Genomic DNA, 19049 nt, shown 5'->3' with positions numbered 1-19049 from the left:
CTGGCAAGTACCCTAAAACCTACTTAGTAGCTACAAGTACCCCGGTAACAAGCTAGTTCATCATAACTGGCTCAGCAAATGTAGTTCTTAATAAACAAACTAATGCCCCTGAGCAGGGCTCCTATTATTCTGTTTTACAGGTTATACTGCCCTTCCTCACAACATCTTTGCCCATGGAACCCTTAGGAGAAGGTGGTCTACAAACATGGTTCGCCGCCTACTGGGTGCAGGAGGTCAGCGGAAACCAGCCCCTGTCAGCGCTGAATCCAGAAGATTGTCTTGTTTGCTCTACTCAGTTCTCACCTAAATATCCATTACCCTTTCAATTTGTACCAAGAGTTTATAATTTTTCTCCATTTAATTTGTCTAATGTAAATTGTTCTTCCCCCTATGTGCAGTGGGCTGCTTCTAGTGTTTGGAATAATTGTTCTTCACAATTTAATTCTTATGTGTTTCCAGCTCTTAATGCTTCAGGTGGAAGTGATCATAGCTTTCCTTTAATTGAAAGTATTAGAGTTCCAGCATCTCATTGTTGGGTTTTTGTTGGTAATAGTTTAACCCCAACCCCTACTTGGGTGGGTACTTATTCTAATTGTTCTATGTGGAGTTTCTCTTATACTAACACCTTCCTAACTAAACCCACTCTTACTTACACCTACCCCCCTCCCCTTAATTGTTCTTATCGTCTTAATTATAACATTCCTTTTGGAACCTTCTCTACCTCCATAACACATACATATCTGTTCCATGCCCAGCATATGCATCATGCTGAGGCTGCATGTATCAATCGTGCATCCGTCAGTAACCATTCGTCAAGCGCCTGACTATTTCAGCCAGTATATTTTTTCATTAGGCCTAGCTGGTTGCTAAGCAGAACAGACCACCAAAACCAGATTCATCACCAGTCATCACATTTCCAGGATTTCCTCTTGGAGGAAGGATACACTTGTCTGTAAGGCACCTCTAGGAATGTTGTCCCTGCTGTTTGAATGGTTTAGCATGAAATGGACAAGCTTAAAATATCACAAGCAATTGCTTAACGTTTTCTTTTCAATCTCTCTGGGTCTGTCCGCACGGCAATGTGCGGCTCAACGCTAACCCCCTTGCGTCCACACACCAATTGTATTAACCGAGGGCTCGAGCCTAGGGTCCCAGGGTCCTGCAGGGCTGGAGGGTCTGAGCCCATGTTAAGCTGGGAACTAGGGTCTGAGCCCTATTACTGTCCTATGTGCACATGGCCCAGCTTGACACAGGACCCAGAAGTCTTCTGGATGTATCCCAGAGTTCCTTGGGGCAACTTCCTTTGTCTTCTCTATGCCGACAACCTGCATTGCAGTCTATTGCAATCTTGCAAAGGGAAACCACATCTCCCTGAAGGGCAGCAGCTCAGTCAGCATTAACCCATTGTTTGCTGAACATGGATCTGCAAGCAGGACCCCAGATAGACTGCAGGGTTTGCAATGGAGATCGATCAGAAGAAGCTATTTGCAAAGAGCTGCTCCCTGGTCACAAAAGCACAGCTCCCAACTCTGCACAGCTGAGGAATGATGACCCCCAATACTTCAGCGGCCCCCATGCAGTTTGATGGTGAGTGTGTAACCCTTCTGCCCCTCTAGTTGACAGCAACAAGGACCGGGTTCAGTATCCAGGGGTTCCGTTTCAATAACACAATGCATAACTGGCTCGAGCCCCCACCCAGTGACCTGGGACACTTACATACCACCCCCCCGGCACCTCTAGGAGGCAATACTTCCCCACTCACAAGCACGGAGTCTGAGTGTAGCAAAATCCTTTTAATAAAGGAGGGAAACAATGTGGCATCTCATTGGAGAAACACCACAAACCGGATTATAACACAAACCATAAGCAAAAAAAACCCCACCTCCAAGTACATTTGGCAATGTCCTTCCCTCTCCAAGTCCAACAACCTGAAAATCTCTGGTCAGTGCCACCCCAGAGTTTAAAAGTTTATCTGCAGCATTTTACCTCCCCAGCCTGGGTGGAAATGGTGTGGGGAGGCACATACAGGGTGTTAAGGGGCACCTTACATGGGCTAGGGCCAGCTGCTCCACCTCTCCATGGAGTTCTGCTGCAGCCTTCACCATGACTAGCTCCACTCCACCAGCTGTGCTGCTCATCCAGCCGACCTGTGAGCCACTCCACTCCGCTCACTGTTCCATGGGCTGCTCCAACATTCTGCAAACTGCTCCGCTCTGCTAGTGCTGGCTCTAGCCATTTCGCCGCCCCAAGCACAGTGGCACGCCACGGGGGGGTGCTCTGCTGCTTGCCGGTCCCGCGGCTCCAGTGGACCTGCCGCAGGCATTTCTGCAGACAGTCAGCTGGTCCCACGGCTCCGGTGGACCTGCCGCAGTCATGCCTGTGGGAGGTCCACCAGAGCCGCCTGCTGCCCTCCTGGCAACCAGCAGAGCTCTACCCACGGCATGCCACCCCAAGCACATGCTTGGCACACTTGAGCCATCTCTGCGCTCTGCCAGCTGCTTAGCAATAGCTCTTCAGGCTACCCCATTAGTTAACACAACACTCAGTGATCTCAGCTCAATACGTTTAGATCCTTTTGTGATTTCAGCTTGTAGTAGGGGAACCCCAGTGCTGGTGTACCATTAGCCCAAAATGAATTCAGTTCAACAGCCTCTAGATAGAATCCTAACAGGATCAAAATTAGTTCTGCTTTTCAATAGTGGGGAAAAAAGGATGTGCAATTGGTGTTCCAGACCCTCAAAAGGCAGCCCCTATCATCAGGCAGACACACCAGTCCCCAACCTCTCTCATTCCACGGTGTTTTGGCAGCCATGTCCCTTGTCTATCAAGTGCTACTTAATTCATGTTGAGACATCCCTGTCATAAAGCAGTCTCATAGTTCTTCATTCACATAATCAGGATGACAACACTTTATTCCTCCTGCCCCAATAACAAAGAAATTGGGGATCCCAGAGCTGTCAAAATAACCCTCCCAGGCTGCCATGTGCTATGCTAGGAGGGGTGGGTGTGCCAGTGCAAATACCTGAAATTCCTTTCCACACTCCCCAAAGTTCACCACCAGATGGCAGGGCAGAGCTCATCCTGACTCTGCTTACATGTGCGAGGTCACACCAGTGGGTGGGATCACATCAGAGGGGGCAGGATCATGCCAGTCACAGAAGCACCAGAATGTCTGGTCTTCCAGGAATGTGAGTGGCCTCCCTACTTGGAGCTTACATCTGAGTCACCTGACCCCAGGCACTTGACCACTCCTTGACCCATCCCAGCTTTGTCTAATTACTCCAAATGCCTGTCTGGGGCAGTTGGGAGAGGGAGCGCATTGCCCCACTCATGCTACAGGGCTCTTGGTCCCAGGCCTTCGCAGGAACTGTGCTCTGGGTTTTTTGTACCTTCGATCTCCCAGAACAGCCCCTTCCCCAGAACCAACGTCCTCTCTCCCAATGACTGCTTCAAGGCCTCCATCTGCTCTTCCCTGGACACATGGAATGAGAAACTACCTCCTCTGGCTTAAAGGGCCAGACCCCCATTACAGGCTGCATTGCTGGAGAGTCTTTGTGGAGCAGGAAAAAGCTGATCCAGTGTCAATGTGAATGCCCTTCTCTGGCTTCAGCATCATCGATATTGGCTGTTTGTCAAAACCTGAACATACCTCTAGTAACACAACCCCGCACTAATAGCTACAGTATGTTTTACAGCTACTAGTAACCTGTGCAGAGCAAAGCCTTGAGTTGAGACCCTTTTGCTTTTTCTCTCTCTAGGTTTGTGAGGTCTCAGACAAATCAGCTGCCATATGGTGGGATACACTGCAAACCTGAAACCCCAGGGACATGTCTCTGCACTGAGCATTGTACGTGCAAAGGAGGAGATGGGGGGCTCCTAATGAACAACAGCCTGGCCTCATCTCATCTATAGATCTTACTTGTTTGAAAACTCCTGACCTCAATCACAGGACCCTGTGTCCTGCGCAAGGCCAGCTATTTGCATTTCTCTGATGTTGAACGAGCTGAGAAAACATGTGCATTGTTTGGGGTGGGTTTCCGGCTCAGGTCTGGAGCCAGGCATTTTGGTTTCTTGATCAGGGGAAATTATTGCTCTTTTTTGCAGAGGGCGATGCTGTACGAGTGTCTCACAGAAGGTCTCCTGGGATTTGTCTGGGTGATGCTGTTCCCCTGTTCACACCACAGAATGTGTCATGTAGTCAGCAGAACTGTAGGAAGCAGATGCAATTTTTTATTTGACAGTATTTCTCTGTAGAGCAGTTTGCTCCTTGCAGTGGGAGCTGCTGCCTCCTTGCCAGGAGTCTAGCAGAGGAAGTGTCCTGAACCTCCTTGTGTCAAAGCACTGGAGGGGTGATAGACAGAGGAGAGCTGCGCTGTGTGTTCACCTCTCTGTTATATTGCTGATCAGAGCTGAGGTGCTGAGGGGAGAAGGAGCTGGGAGCCAGTTCAGATCTGGAGTGGAGAACTGGGAGGACCAGGAAAGGTTTCTGTTCCCAGCAACAGACCCCTTAGGTTTGGGGTTTGTCTCACCACCTTCTTCTGTGAACAGACTCTTTAGGCTATAAGGTTATATAAGCCCAATAGATGTGCATGTGCATAGAAAAAGCTTTACTGGCATAGAGTGAGTTCTGTCTACAGCACTGTATCCAGTTGTACTACCTAGTTGTACTTTTTACAGTTATTCAGTAACTACTACTACCCTAGGAAGATTTCAAGGGTTGCTTGCAATGGAGTCTGGTCACGCAAAGAGAAAAAAGCAGCATCAATAGGATTTACATCAGTGGTTCTTAACGTGGGGGTGTGAGATGCCCTTTCTGGGGGGTGTGAGATTTTTTTAGATGGTAAATCATTGAAAACACAAATTAAGCACAGGCACGTAAGTACAACTACTTTGTTTAATCAGACCTCTGTACTTATTAACATTACACATTTTTTAACTATTACTGTCATATACAAACAAAAATTTAACATATTAACTAAGGGGTACAAGAACATATTTTGAGAACCAAAGGGGTGCAGGCTGCAGTAAAGGTTAAGAACCACTGGTTTACGTGAATGAGGCTTCAGGTAGCTCAATTTAAAGCAACTTGTATAATTAAATGAACTGGGAATGTTATAATAAAATGCTGCTGGACATCGTGTAGTGTTGCAGGGCTCAGCAATACCAAAAATACAAAACTCCTTCATTTCCTGGAGGGGGTGTATTGCACTTCCCAATGGGACCATCACTGAACTCCAACAGCTGCTAATCCACCTCAGGTATTACTGCACAGCTGTGCAGTGATGTGATTATTGAATCCAGATTTCAAAGAGGTGTTTTGCTTTCATTTAGGCTAAGTTTTCAATGCTGTGTCAGAGGAGGAAAAGACAGCATCAGGTAATCCGCATGGTAGGATATTTATTCGCTACCAATGGGCAGCTGTCTGATTTGTTCTGAAGCCAGATGGTACCATCTTCACTCCTACAAACCGAGACAAAACAGTGTCATTACTAGGGCACCATCTAATGAAACTTGAACATTTACTTAAACACACTTGATCTGTGCTCCATGTTAAAATGTGTGTGAAATCCCCATCTCTCATGGAGCAATTGGGGAAAATCTCCCATAATTCTGCCCCAGCTTCTTCCCCCACCCCAACCCCTGCAGAACATTTATCCCCACTCTCCCGCCCCACCAAAACATCCCTGTTTTCCCTTAAATCTTATGTGGCTTCAGGGGATGTTGTGGAAAGTTCTAAACCAGCTCTGAGGGCCTTTCCTTGCTTGCCAGAAGCTGGGAATGGGCGACAGAGGATGGATCACTTGATGACTGTCTGTTCTGTTCATTCCCTCTGGGGCACCTGGCACTGGCCAGTGGCCACTGTTGGCAGACAGGATACTGGGCTAGAGGGACCTTGGTCTGACCCAGTGAGCCAAGTGGTGACGGGGGTTGTTTGATTTATTTACACTCTTGTTTTATCCTGGCAGGGCAGGTGGAGAGTCAAGAATTCTTGCTTTGGCCTGAAGGCTTAAAATCCAGGTGCATTTTATATAACAACCTGGTATATGGATTGTGCCAGCTCTTTCTCAGACCCAAAGTCCGGAGTTTGGTCAAGAGACCAGAGGCCTAGCAAACAGTATTAGTTAAGAGAAAGCTGGGGTAAACAAATAATCTTGTTTTGCTAAAATAGGCCTGGTCAGCAAATTGCCAGGTGTTGGAGCTAAGAACTAAATAATTGTGTCTTATTCAGAGTTGCAAATTGAACAAAGGATCCCTGTTCCTATTGTGTCAGTCTCTTCCATAGGAAACGTTCTTCCCACAGATCCAACCTTGAGTTTGAAAAGTTGGCACATGTCAGTATAAGATATGGCATCCTTCCACCTCCCTTCCCAGGGACCAGTGCCTGCCTTAAGACATAAAGGGGACAATCTTTATTGTCATATACTTTCACTGTTTCTTTGCTTTAACCCCTAGGAATGTACCTGGTGGACAATCAGAGGAGTTGCTCCATTCCTATGGACCCCAAATCAGAATTCAACATATATATTTTATACTAATAACATTTTATCAAAGTATTAATTAAATGTTAACTAGCTAACTTGAGACCATGGGTGGAGACATTATGTAACCTTCTAACCATTGGCTAATGTGCTTATCTTGTTTTGCTGCAAAACCTATCTCGAGGTGTGGAACTGCCTACCCAGTCACTTCCCCCGCCCATGGAAAAATCTATATAGTCTATTGTAATCAATTGATTGACAGTGTCTCTGAGCCTAATAAGCCAGGTGACACTCCGCCAGCGCTGTGTAAAATAAACTCCTATGCTTGGCCTCTACATGGTGTGGATTTATGTCCTTCAGGCCAGAGAGCTCAAAGCACCAAATTGCCACCTCATTAAAGCAGCCAATTACCAGACGTGGAGAGAAGCTGAACCAGCAGTCACTCCGGGCTGAGAGTCGGGTGAGCAGCCCTGTTACGCTCAGATTCAGGAATCAGGCTTTTCTCATTTAAAAATGTCCAGATGCCTGGTGTCTTGGAGTCAGCAGATCTACAGTCAGCAACTGACAGAAACAGGCTTCCAGAATTTCAGAGTAAATGCGGGATGTCCCTTGCGCTCAGGTGTGTTTGGAGACTGAGGTCTGGAAATTTTGTTAGCTCTTAAGGTATGTTTAAGTGTTTGTACAAAGTGTTCCATTAGTCCCTTTGTAGCAGGGTGGTGTGGAGCTGAACGTCTGTCCTGAATTCCATTTAAAGACGTGATGCCTGTCCTTCATCCGCACAATGCCAAAATGACCTGCATGAAGAGTTTCCAAACTCTGAGACTGAAGTGATTTCAGAATGATCACTCGTATTCCCCCCAAAACACAAGCATGATTCACAGATAATTCACACGGATGTGACACAAATAATGTAAACTGGGGATTCTTTTGATCTAGTGCTATACCTTGTAGCGCCTTTCCCTTCACCAGAGAAAACACATCATCCTTAGTGGTTTCTTTGTTGATGTCTGTGCTAGTGACAGGTAACCTAGCCATCAAATTGAGAGAAAAGAACTTTCTGAAGTTTCTTTGGGTTGACAAGAGCTTGGGCATGGCAGATGTGACTGCCCATCAGCATTGCTGTGCTGAGCCCCTTTACTGAACTGAATAGTATAGGAATGAACTGAAAGTAGCAAGGCCCATCGTTACATATGAGCAGCACTTAATGACCTAGTTCCATATTTTGGTCCAAAAATTGAAAGTAACAAGCAGTGATCCTTCAGCAAGGTAAAATGTCTACGACCCAGATAGGTATGGAACTTCCAAATTCTAAAGATAATTCTGAGAGCGTCTCAATCTATTTGTGCATACTGTAATTCTTCTCAGGCATAGTGAGTGTTCATGAAGGGAAGGCAATTAGTTTCTCCATGCCATTAGGAAAAATGTGGGGAAAAACTGCACCAACTCCAAATGGTGAAGCATCACAAGCCAATTGCAATGGTAACAAAGCACCAAAGTGTGTAAGAGCGTTGGCTGATATCAGCAGTTACTTTACTTCCTTAATTGCACACTCACAATCTTTAGTCCATTTCAAGTTTTTATTTGCTCGTAACAGTTCATGCAAAGGTGCCAATACAGTTGCCAGATTAGGCAGAAATTTACTGTAGTAGTTAAGCAGTTCTAAAAATGAATGTAACTGTGACATGTTCTCTCACAATTTCCTCAAGCTTGTTGCATTGGTTACATGTCCAAGGTATTCAAATGAAGGTTTGAAAATCTCACGTTTGTCTCGGCACACTCTCAGTCCATGGTCTTCCAAATGTTACAAAACAGTATCCAAATGTCAAAGATGATCCTCTTAATCCTTTCCTGTACTAAGAATGTTGTCCAAATAGCACTGAACTCTCTACAGTCCCTTCAGAATCTGATCCACGGCATTCTGGAACAGGGCAGGTGCCCAGTGTGATACTGAAAGGTAATCTGTGGTAGCAAAATGTAACACACACACCTCCTGGGTGTGGTGTTCTGTCCCATCTAGTGGCACTGAGACCACTTAGAGAGAGATCAAATGAGTCTGCTCTACAGCCTTACTTAAGAGCCACTTGCCTTTTAGCTCCTGCAGTAGAGGCTCATGCACTAGGTACTCATAGGCCCCAGGTTCAATCCCACCCATCAACAACTGGGGTTCTTTCAGCATTACAAAACCAAGACTTTTTGTGAGATATTTGCAAGATGCCAGGTCAGTCTCCATTAGTAGTATAAGGGCCCTACCAGCAATCAAACCCTAACCCCACCCTAACCCTGCCCCTTGACCCCTATAGTCCCTCCCATCTGTCACCAGAAGTCCCACCCTATGGGGGTATTACTTCCGGGATCAAGATGGCCACATGACCGGAAGCAAAGTGGATCATATGACCCCTCTAAGAACTCCTCCCACCACCCTCTACCAATCAGGAGGGGTTTCCTCCCGATAGGACCACCCTGAGAGGAGATTTGACCAATCAGGGTGACTTCCGGGGGAGGGGTGACCCCATCTAGAAGTGGGTCATGTGACCCCTCTAAGAACTCCTCCCACCACCCTCTACCAATCAGGAGGGGTTTCCTCCCGAAAGGACCACCCTGAAAGGAGATTTTGACCAATCAGGGTGACCCCTCTAAGAACTCCTCCCAAGGCCCTCCGCCAACCCGAGTGCAGCACCAATACCCCACAAGTCCCAGTGCCGGACAGAGGATGCTATTTCTTACCAAGGACACATGTTTTAGAAAGCGTGGAAAGGCTGCTGAGAGGAAACATGGACTCCTTTACCACCTCCATCAGAACTTCAGACTTTGTTTTAGACCCAAGCACCATGCTTATGTGGCGCAGGCACTACACCAGCGACAGTTCTGAGGAGGAGGAGGGAATGATCGAGTGGAGCCCTTTGGCCCACCAGTTGATGGATATGTCAGAACCCAACTACGAAACCCTCGTGAGGCACCCTGAGGAGCCTGATGGCCTCTCTTTGTCCACCCCCTCAGATCGCTGCTTGGGAGAGTCACCGGTGGACAAGGCAAATGGAAAAGATGGCTCTCAGGTAAATGAATTATTAAAAAACGGCAGTAGAGGAGCGGGGGTGGATAATGAGGCTAGGAACCGGGGGGTTGTGTAAATTAAAAACAAGCAGCTGGGGTACTTACACTGTTTCTTTTTCTGAAAATCTTTCAGCAGCTCGACGATGCCTTTCTAGAGGCCTTTAAGAACTTGCGCATCAGCTGTTATTGCTCATGTTCGAGAGACAGATCTCAAGCCGAAAATGACAAAATGGAAGAATGAAACAGCTCAGATTCCCTTATGGTAGGGGTTATGGCATCCATTTTACAGGCGGCTGTAAAAAATCATGTTAAACCAGGCAATTAATAAAAAGTATTTAAATGTGTCAATATGAGCGTGTCCCCATTCATATTTGTGGTAGTAAAAGATGGTACCAGTAACAGTCATGTCTACACCGACGGCTCTGTTAAAGAAAATATATTACAATCCCAGGGAAGTTGGGAGCTTTGGCGGAGTGAACCCTCTTTTTCAAGTGGCCAGAAAGCATAGTAAAATTTTAAATAGAAGACAGGTAACAGCCTGGCTTTCAGACCAGGATGCTTACACTTTACACAAACCAGCTCGAATACATTTTAAAAGAAACAAGACTATTGTTTCAAATGTGGATGCACAGTGGCAGACAGATTTGGTGGATATGCACCGATTCTCCAAATACAACAGCGGCTTTAACTACATCTTAAAAGTGATAGACATTTTATCCAAATATGCCTGGGTCTTATGCCTAAAAGACAAGACAAGTGGTGAGGTATCCAAGGCCTTTAAAGCTATTTTCAGTGAAGGTCACGTGCCTCAAAAATTACAAACCTATCGGGGGAAAGAATTTTTAAACAAACCTTTAAGTGGATTGTTAAAGCAGCATGGGGTTCACCATTTTGTTACTAATAATGAAGTCAAAGCAGGGGTTGTGAAGTGATTTAACAGAACTTTAAAAACTAGGATGTGGAGATATTTTACAGCCCATAACACCTTTCGCTACATTGACGTCTTACCTGACTTTATAAAGAGTTATAACCAGAGCTTTCACAGAACGATATGTACCAGACCCATTGATGTTAACCCTTCAAATTCTCTGAAGGTGTGGAAAACGGTTTACGGAGATGGTTTTAAAATAAAACAGGTTGTTCCCCCTTTTAGAAAAGGTGATCACATGAGACTATCTAAACCAAAGGCGCTTTTGAAAAAGGTTATGAACAGACGTTTACCGATGAGATATTCATAGTGGATGAAACCTTAACCAGGGGCCAAAGACCTGTATACCGATTAAAAGATTATGAGGGTGAGGCAGTTACTGGATCTTTTTACCCTGAAGAATTACAAAAAGTAAACCCCAAACGAGACAGGATTTACAGGATAGAAAAAATTCTAGCGGAGAAAGGAAAAGGGAGAAATAAACAGCTATTGGTGAAATGGTTGGGTTGGCCTGATAAGTTTAACAGCTGGGTGGAAGCTTCTCAACTCTGTGACATTTAGACACAAACCAAAAAGAAAAAAAGAAAAATTCCTCCTGCAAAGACAGAGAAGAAAAAATAATAATGAGCGATGGTGGCTTTTACATCACTTTGCCCAGCAATACCAGCTCTGCAGTTTTTCCCCAAAACACCATCTTGAACTTTACAATACAGCTAATTAAGCCCTTGGATCTCCCAGGTGCCTAGGAGGTGGGGTTAGTGGAAATACAATACCCATACAGCTGGAATACTATCAATGAAGACACCCCTTTTGAAATCACCTTTGGAGATACGACGTGGAATTTCATCCTACAACGAGGTTATTACTCGACCATACCAGAATTACTGGAGCATATGAACAACACCGTGGCTCGTCACCAAGGCCCGCCTGAGGTGGTACCGCTTTTGAGGAGGGGGCTAGAGATTATTAAGTCCCACGTAAAAACCGCTGCTCAAAACATAGCTAAAGACGTGGTAGGTCATGTCTCCCGTGCTGTTCTGGAGAAGGTGGGGAATACAGCTTCACAGGAAGGATCGGGGCTGATGTACATTAAAAGGAGGAAGAGAAAGAGAAATACGTCATACCTGCGACGCACAGGTCCCCCGAAACCTTTTAAAAGAAGGACTTTGACACGAAGGGCCGGCCATAAACGAAAGTCCAAGAAGCAGCCTGGGCAAAAGAGGAGATGCGCGCTGCCTGGTAAGAGAGACATATTTTAATCAATATGGCTTTTGTTCACTGCGGGTCTGAAGAGTGCACCAAATCCGAACTAGACTTGTTTCAAATAGCCCCTACGCAGACCAGCATCGAGAAAAGCATTTACATCGAGGTGCCACCTCTATCAGCCATTACGGAGTCTGCCCCCATTGACTTTTTTATAGCAGGGAATGGCATAGATAATATGGATTTAAACAACACGCTGCTTTACCTATGTTGCAAGATTGTAAAAGGAGACGGAACTGAACTTGCCGCGGACGCCGAAGTGGGCCTGGTGAATTACCCCGTGGCCTCTATTTTCAGTCAGTTGGATGTTACGCTGGGAGACCGCCTTGTAAGCCAAAGCAACAACTGTTCCCCTTACAGGGCCTTTATAGAATCAATGCTCAATTACAGCGATGACACCCTCACCACGCAATTTTCTGCCGGTCTGTTTTACAAAGACACTGCTGGACAACATGAAGAAACAGACTTGAATGGAGGGAATCTAGGGTTCGTGGAGCATGCAAAGCTGACGGCCAAGAGCAGAATGGTAGAATTGCTGGGCCATCTACACAGTGACCTGTTTTTTCAAGAAAAACTTTTGTTAAACGGAGTGGATGTGAAAATTAAACTGACACGCAGTAAAGACGCCTTCTGTTTAATGGGCAGTGCAGCTGAAGGCTTTAAACTGCACATTGTATCAGCGTCCCTTTTTGTGAAGAAAGTACGGGTGGCCCCGGGTGTCCGTTTGGGGCACGTGGAGGCCCTGCTTGCCGCTAATGCTAAATACCCCGTGGACCGTATGGGAATGAAAGTGTTTAGCATCTTTGTGGGCAGCAGGGTCAGTAACCAGAAGAACCTGTTCTTGGGACAGTTACCCAAAATGCTTGTGCTAGGATTTGTGGATAAAGATGCCTTTAGTGGAAGTTACAGTAAAAATCCCTTTCATTTTAAACATTACGATATTAATTTTGTGGCCTTGTATGTGGATGGTGAACAGGTACCGACCAAGCCTCTGCAACTGGACTTCGAGGCAGGACGCTGCATGAGAGAATACATGAATCTGGTACAGACAGCTGGTAAACGCATGAAAGATCGTTCTCTGTTAATCGACCATGAGGAGTTTGCACAGGGTTACACCTTGTTTGCCTTTGACCTGTCTCCGACCAGGAATGCGCAGATCACTATTCCCTGATTAAAACCGGGAACCTGAGAGCAGAAATACGGTTTGGAAAGGCTTTAACGGTTACCGTCAATATGATTGTGTATGGAGTTTTTGACAATGTCATAGAAATAAATCAGAGAAGAAACGTTCTGTTTGACTACATGTGAACATGGACACCGTGCAGCTCTCACGTGTCTTATCAACGGATCCTTACACGAAAAAGAATTTCTTAGATGTGTTCCCTTGTGATTGGCTCCCTGGACCCCCGCTCCGTTGCCTGTGGCTATCACTACATATTTTTTTTTTACGTTATCGTAGCAAGGGTTTATCTTTTGACCGGATTTTAAAATTGTATTCTAACGACTTAGTGCAAAATGACTGGATGGTGATAAATTTTGTAAAAAATAAATTTAATTTTTTGGGCATGCCTAGCCTTGTTCAAAACATGTTTCAACAAGCCCAGACATGTGTATCTTGTAATGATTTTTATAGCCATGTTATCCAATAAAGCACCTCAGGTTAGAGGTTTAAAGAAATTGATGTTTGTTTGTTTTTTTAAATGACCAACTGAGAAAAATAACACAGATTTTTTTAAAAAGAAAAATATAGAAATGTTTTATTTAAAGCAAAACATTACAAGTTTTAAAATTTTTAGAATGTGAAAAACATTACACACTGAGCCATTGGGCTCTTTTAGCTACATTTTTTTTAATAGGGCAAAAAAGAGGTCACGGATTCTTGATCCACCCCTGTGTCAGCAGTCGAGGCCTTGAGGTGTTCCAAAAGGTCTCTGTTGGCTGCATTGCCCATGACGGAAGATGGTACGTTCAGTTCCACCATGGCATTCATAAACACATCCCATCCTTTAGGTACACATTTGCTAGGTACAGAACAAGTTTGGGTGACGGCCCTGACTAAGTCAAGCATGTTAGAACCATTAACCACAGAGCCTTTGTACACAAAAGACCCTTTATCATTCCATGAAGAGAGATTTTTATCGTGGCCCAGTTTATTTAGCAATACTATTGCATTTTTTTTATAACGCTTATTTACGTTATCCAACACCTCCTGAGCAACACAGTCTGAGTTCTTTGGTGTTTCTGGGGGTTTGGCAGTTACGCTTTGTTCCTGTTCCGGTAGAAACAGATTTATTTTCCCTTTATCCGCATCGCTTTGCTTCATGTACGTTAGGTACCTTTGAAGCACGGCGCTGTAAAGTTTAGCCTTTTCGTATTCGGCCAGGTCAGTTCTTTGAAGAACAGACTTCATTTCAGCGTCCAGTAAGCTAGTTGCTGTTGTTCTGATATTTTCCTCTGCTGGAGGGGGAGTCCTTAACTGCTCCAACTGGTGGCTGGGCACCAGGTACATTTTTTCTGCATACTCCATTATCGATTAGTTAAAAGCCCTGTTATCAGAGGGATAGCAAAACTTAACAGAAGCCCGATAAACCCCCCAAACTGCTTTACCAGATGCTTTTTTCTTTTAAGTGAAACGTTCTTATTACACAAAGTTTTTATAAGCGTGCGTTTCTTTTTCAATACACACTTGATTTTGTGTTAAAGTTACATTTCCTTTTAAGATATTGAGCACTATTTCTGAGATGGCCGCTACTAGATCGTCAGAGGCCGAACACAGTATAGCCCTCCTTTGCTGCGGGGACGATTTGCTAAGTAATTTTAAAAGGCCCAGGTTTCTCTTCACGCAGCTAGACATGTTTTCAGTCAACAGCCCCAGCTGTCAAAAAGGGACCTGCCGATAAGTCATCTCTTTTTATACCCAGCTGTTGTTTTTTTTAAAGTATAAACCACCGGCCAGTCGGGAGGGAAAAGACCGGTTCTTAGTCTATAAGCTTCCGGTGTGGAAGCATTTAAATCCACCACCAGGTAGCCATAAGGTCTTTTGGTAGCATCCTCAAAAGCTTCTAGAAAGAATTGAGCTTTGCCGGGGTACATTTGCTGAGCGAGCGTAGTGATTTGTAATTTACCCCTGAGGGTTTTTGAACAGAACCATGTACTTTGTGTTTAGGTTAATTGTGCGACTCTTTTTTCCCTGACAAAATACGTTCTGAACTATATACATAATGCTCAGGTTTCTGTGATGCACGTACTTGGTAAAAGCTTTCTCGATTTCATCGCTTTCACAAGCAGAGTTCATCAGATCGTCTATGATAATCATATTTACTTTATTAGTAGGAAACAAACTGTCATCATCCAAAGCATCAGGCAACCCCTCCATAAAATTGATAAAGGGATATTTACAGAGCATTCTTTATACAGAGGTTGCCAACAACTATAACACCACACGATATTCTCAGGCATAACAGACAGTGTTTGTTTGGCATTATTCAACACATTTTTTATAAAGTAACTTTTTCTGCAGTTGCTAGGCCCCGCAAGAATTGCAGAAAAGGGGTGTTTCCACTTCACATCCATTTTTCAAAAGCCGTAGGGCAGGGTTTTAAAACCTTTTCCTAGGACCCTCTTCTTATAAAGCACTTTTTGTGTTTTTTTAAGGGTTTATGGAACTGGTATACCAGAAATAATCCAATATTGCAATTTCCCCTAAAAGGAAATTTCGACCTTGACAGGATTGTGTATCTACAGGGTACACTTCTTGTCAACGCCGTACAGCAAGATCAATTTGAGGCATATTTTGAATGGCATAATAAAATGGGAAAGCGACGTCAAGAATCGCAAGTAAGGGGTCTTAAGGACACCCAGGAGAAACTAAAAGTTCAATTAAAGGAGATACAGGGAAAATTAGTACTAGCTCAAAACATGTTGGGCCAACCTAAAACTGGCCCAACTCCCCTTTATACCTTGAGGCCGTGCCCAATGGCTCCGGCCCCAAAACCTGTGCCTTCAGCTCCATCTAGTGACCTAATTGACTTGTTTGTGGAATGCAGACAATGGCCTACCCCTCTCCCATATAACCCGTCAGGGAGTGACCCGCCGGGATCCCGAGACACCTCCCCGGGATGACAAGCAGGAACTTCTGTTAGGTCCCAGTCCCCAGAGGAACAATCCCATTCCCCCTCACTAGAAACCTCCCTGGATTCATCCTCAGCCTCTGAGTAGTCCAAAACCTCGGACTTGACACCCAAGCAAATAAGAGAAATCGCTGACCTATCCTTAGAAATGGACAAACTGATATGTGAAATTAAGGGATCAGGAAGCGATATAAATCAAAGCCCGGGGGGGAAGAGTCAGCGTTGCGACACCTATCCCGCAGACTATCTATTATAAAGGGCATTGTAACATCATCACCTAAGGGGCAGGGTTGTAATAATTCGCCTCCTGCCCACCATACCCAGCTTCAGTCCCTTGCAAGGCAAGCACAACCAGAGGGTGGGTTGTTTCCCTTGCGGGAGTTACCAGGTCCTCAGGGATTGGTAACTGTACACGCCCCCTAGTCACCGGGAGACTTATATAATTTAGTTGATAAATTCCCCCCCAAAAAATTAGAGAGGACCCCGTTAAATTTCAAGAACAGTTAAGCGTGCTTATTCGGTGTTATAACCCTTCATGGGCTGATATGGATCAGCTCCTGAGGGCAGTGTTGCCCAAGGAAACACTTAATCGCCTTTTTCAAAAGGCAAATTGGCCAAATACCGAGGAAAGTCTTGACCCTGGCGGGCTATAACAGCACAGGGATGATTTGGTTAGGGAAGTCCTTTCAGTCTGCCCCAAGAAAACTGACTGGACGAAGATAAATGCCTGTAAGCAAGCTAAGGGAAAAAAACCCTGCTGATTATATGGAACGTTTAAAACAAGTGTTTGAACGGTATTCGGGGATAGATGATGCAGAGGGTACCGCCAAAGAAGCTGTGGTGGCTGCTTTTGTGCAGGGCCTTCTGCCTAAGGTTAGCGAGCAACTAAAGGTTACTCTTGTGAATTGGGAAGGAAAAGACTTAGAAGGTATCTTAGCTGCGGCACAACATTTTCATAGGCAGTTGGAAACGAAAAAAAAGGATGAGACAGAGTCTAAGCTTATGGCCCTGCAAATTCAAACTATGCAGGACACTAGTAAAAGTTTACCCAAACAAAACCCAGTACTGGGGACGGCAGAGGGGAAGCCCCTGCCTGGGATAAGCCCCCACCCAAACCCTGTGCCTGCTTTTCGTGTGGGCAAGAAGGGCACTGGAAAACCGAACGCCCTCATAGAAAAGCTGCGACTACTGTAAACAGGAAGGCCACCATATAAGGAACTGTCCCACGTGTTCTCCTAAGCGTTTTCCGCGTCCTGGAGGAGTCTCAAACCAAGCTCCTGTCCTTAGTTGTCAGTCTTTCCCTAATCCACCCCCGCCTCCGCCTAATTGCTAGGAGAGCCAGGAGACTGCTAGCGTCATCACCCCACTCCTGCCAGTCGATCAAACCAGCCCTACAGTCTCATGCTTAATAAATGGCATTGCTACCCTATGCTTAATAGATACTAGAGCCTCACATTCCACCCTAAGGGCTCAGGAATTTCTGTCTATACTCCTCTTCAAAGGTTGCAGCCGCGATAGAAGTGGGTAATATTCCTATTCCCCACCCTGTCTCATCCCCACTTTCTGTCTCTGTTGGTCCCCTTTCGGCTCATCTTGCGCTTCTCCTTAGTCCATGTTCTCCTGTCAACCTGTTGGAAAAGAATTTGCTGTGTAAATTGAACCGTACCATTTTCTGCTCCGCTGACGGGGTGTCTCTGGAGGTGCCTGATCCTGTGCAGAACGAAGTTTTAGCTCTATTGCAGGAGAAGCAAGCTCCTGTGGGGGACACTGACTCCAGCCCTTCCTCGTTGCAACAGGAACTGCTGGTTAAGGTCTCTCCCTCCCTGTGGGCATTGTGAGCCGATCATGCTGACCAGGTTGGGCACATTGGGTCTGCTCAGCTGGCTAAAATTTGCCTGAACCCAGCAAGACCATTTCCCAAAATATAGTGAAACCCTCTCTCAAACTATACCGAGAAAGGAATTTTATTGTGCTGTTTATGTTGTTGTTCTCCCTGTTTTGTTTGTTGTTTGTAGCCCTGTTATTATTCTCTTTTATAATGTACCAGTGCTAAGGGGTTGTTATTGCCTCAAAAACCAGAGATAAAAAAAATGTTAATTATTAAACAAAATGCATCTAAATGTAATGTGTGTTGTAAATAGCTGTGCATAAATAAATAAAAGGGGATTTAGTCAAAAAGCCCACTCTCCTTGCCAAACTGGTAGTAAAACAATGCTTGTACCCATAAAAAATAATGCAAAAAAAAAAAAAGGATCGGTCCCAAACAAACGGCAATCGTGGTTTAAGGAAGTTGAGAAAAAAAAAGTTAACTCTGTGGTTATTAAAGAAAATTAAGTAGTAAAACTAAGTACAAACTCTTGGTGCATATAATTTTTGTCTTATAATAATTGGTGTTGTTATATACTTTTACCAGAACACAAAACTAAACAAGAAAATAATCCAAAGTTGTGGCTGCAACAGGGCAGTCAAGGCCAAAGAAATGGTAAAAAATTTAAAATCTATTTTGGTAACAAATAGCAAATAAAAACTGTAGTAAGTACTCCACACTAAGCCTTAAGGTGGCTCTGTGTAATTAATGGTCATGTTGCCAAAGGGATGCCCCAAAATTTTCAATCATGGCTCAACGATATTGTAATTCTTGCCCTATTTGTCTGGCACACAACAGTAAAAAGCCAGTCCGGACTAGACTGGCAGCTCACCTCACTCTATGGGGACCCTTTGTAAATATTCAAATTGATTTTATAAATATGCCAAAATGCTGCTCTTATAAGTATGTGTTAGTTTTAGTAATGTATTTCCCTATGAAAAGGCAGACGCCAAACCTGTTGTAAAACTTTGGCATACCTGTGAATAGCAACAGTGACCACTTCCACCGACAGTGCCCTGCTGGCTTTGACTCAGATGGGGGACATACATTTAATAGATGACACAATGCTTAATTATTGCCAGGCACTAATGAAATGTGTTAGGTCTTTTTATATACAGTAGCTCTGCCACTCGCTGAAACCAGAGAACTGGGTCTACAGTGAAGGGGTGACTGACGTAATGTTGCCGGGTCACGGACCAGTGAAAGAAAGGGGAAGAAATGTTGATTTCAGCCTAAAATGCATCACAGATAAACGAATCCCCATTATCGTTACTGTTGTCGTCACAACTTTAATCATCACCATAATTGCACTGGCAGCCAGAAAGCCTCCC

At 44.8% G+C, this 19049-nt stretch overlaps 1 long non-coding RNA gene across 2 annotated transcripts; it reads left to right on the top strand.

The window, feature by feature from the left end:
• The first annotated feature begins 378 nt into the window (after positions 1 to 378).
• Positions 379 to 9937, top strand: LOC127045957 (uncharacterized). Of its 2 annotated transcripts, none has more exons than XR_007772872.1 (4): positions 379 to 1587; positions 3759 to 3847; positions 6454 to 9532; positions 9664 to 9937. It is a non-coding gene; the product is annotated as an uncharacterized LOC127045957 (long non-coding RNA). The 2 variants fall into 2 exon arrangements; XR_007772873.1 differs by having other exon boundaries at positions 3759 to 5376.
• The last annotated feature ends 9112 nt before the right edge of the window (positions 9938 to 19049 follow it).

Source organism: Gopherus flavomarginatus, chromosome 2, assembly GCF_025201925.1.
Source record: "Gopherus flavomarginatus isolate rGopFla2 chromosome 2, rGopFla2.mat.asm, whole genome shotgun sequence".
NCBI lineage: Eukaryota > Metazoa > Chordata > Testudines > Testudinidae > Gopherus > Gopherus flavomarginatus.
Note: the sequence above shows the minus strand (reverse complement) of the source record. Positions and strands in the feature narration are given on the sequence as shown.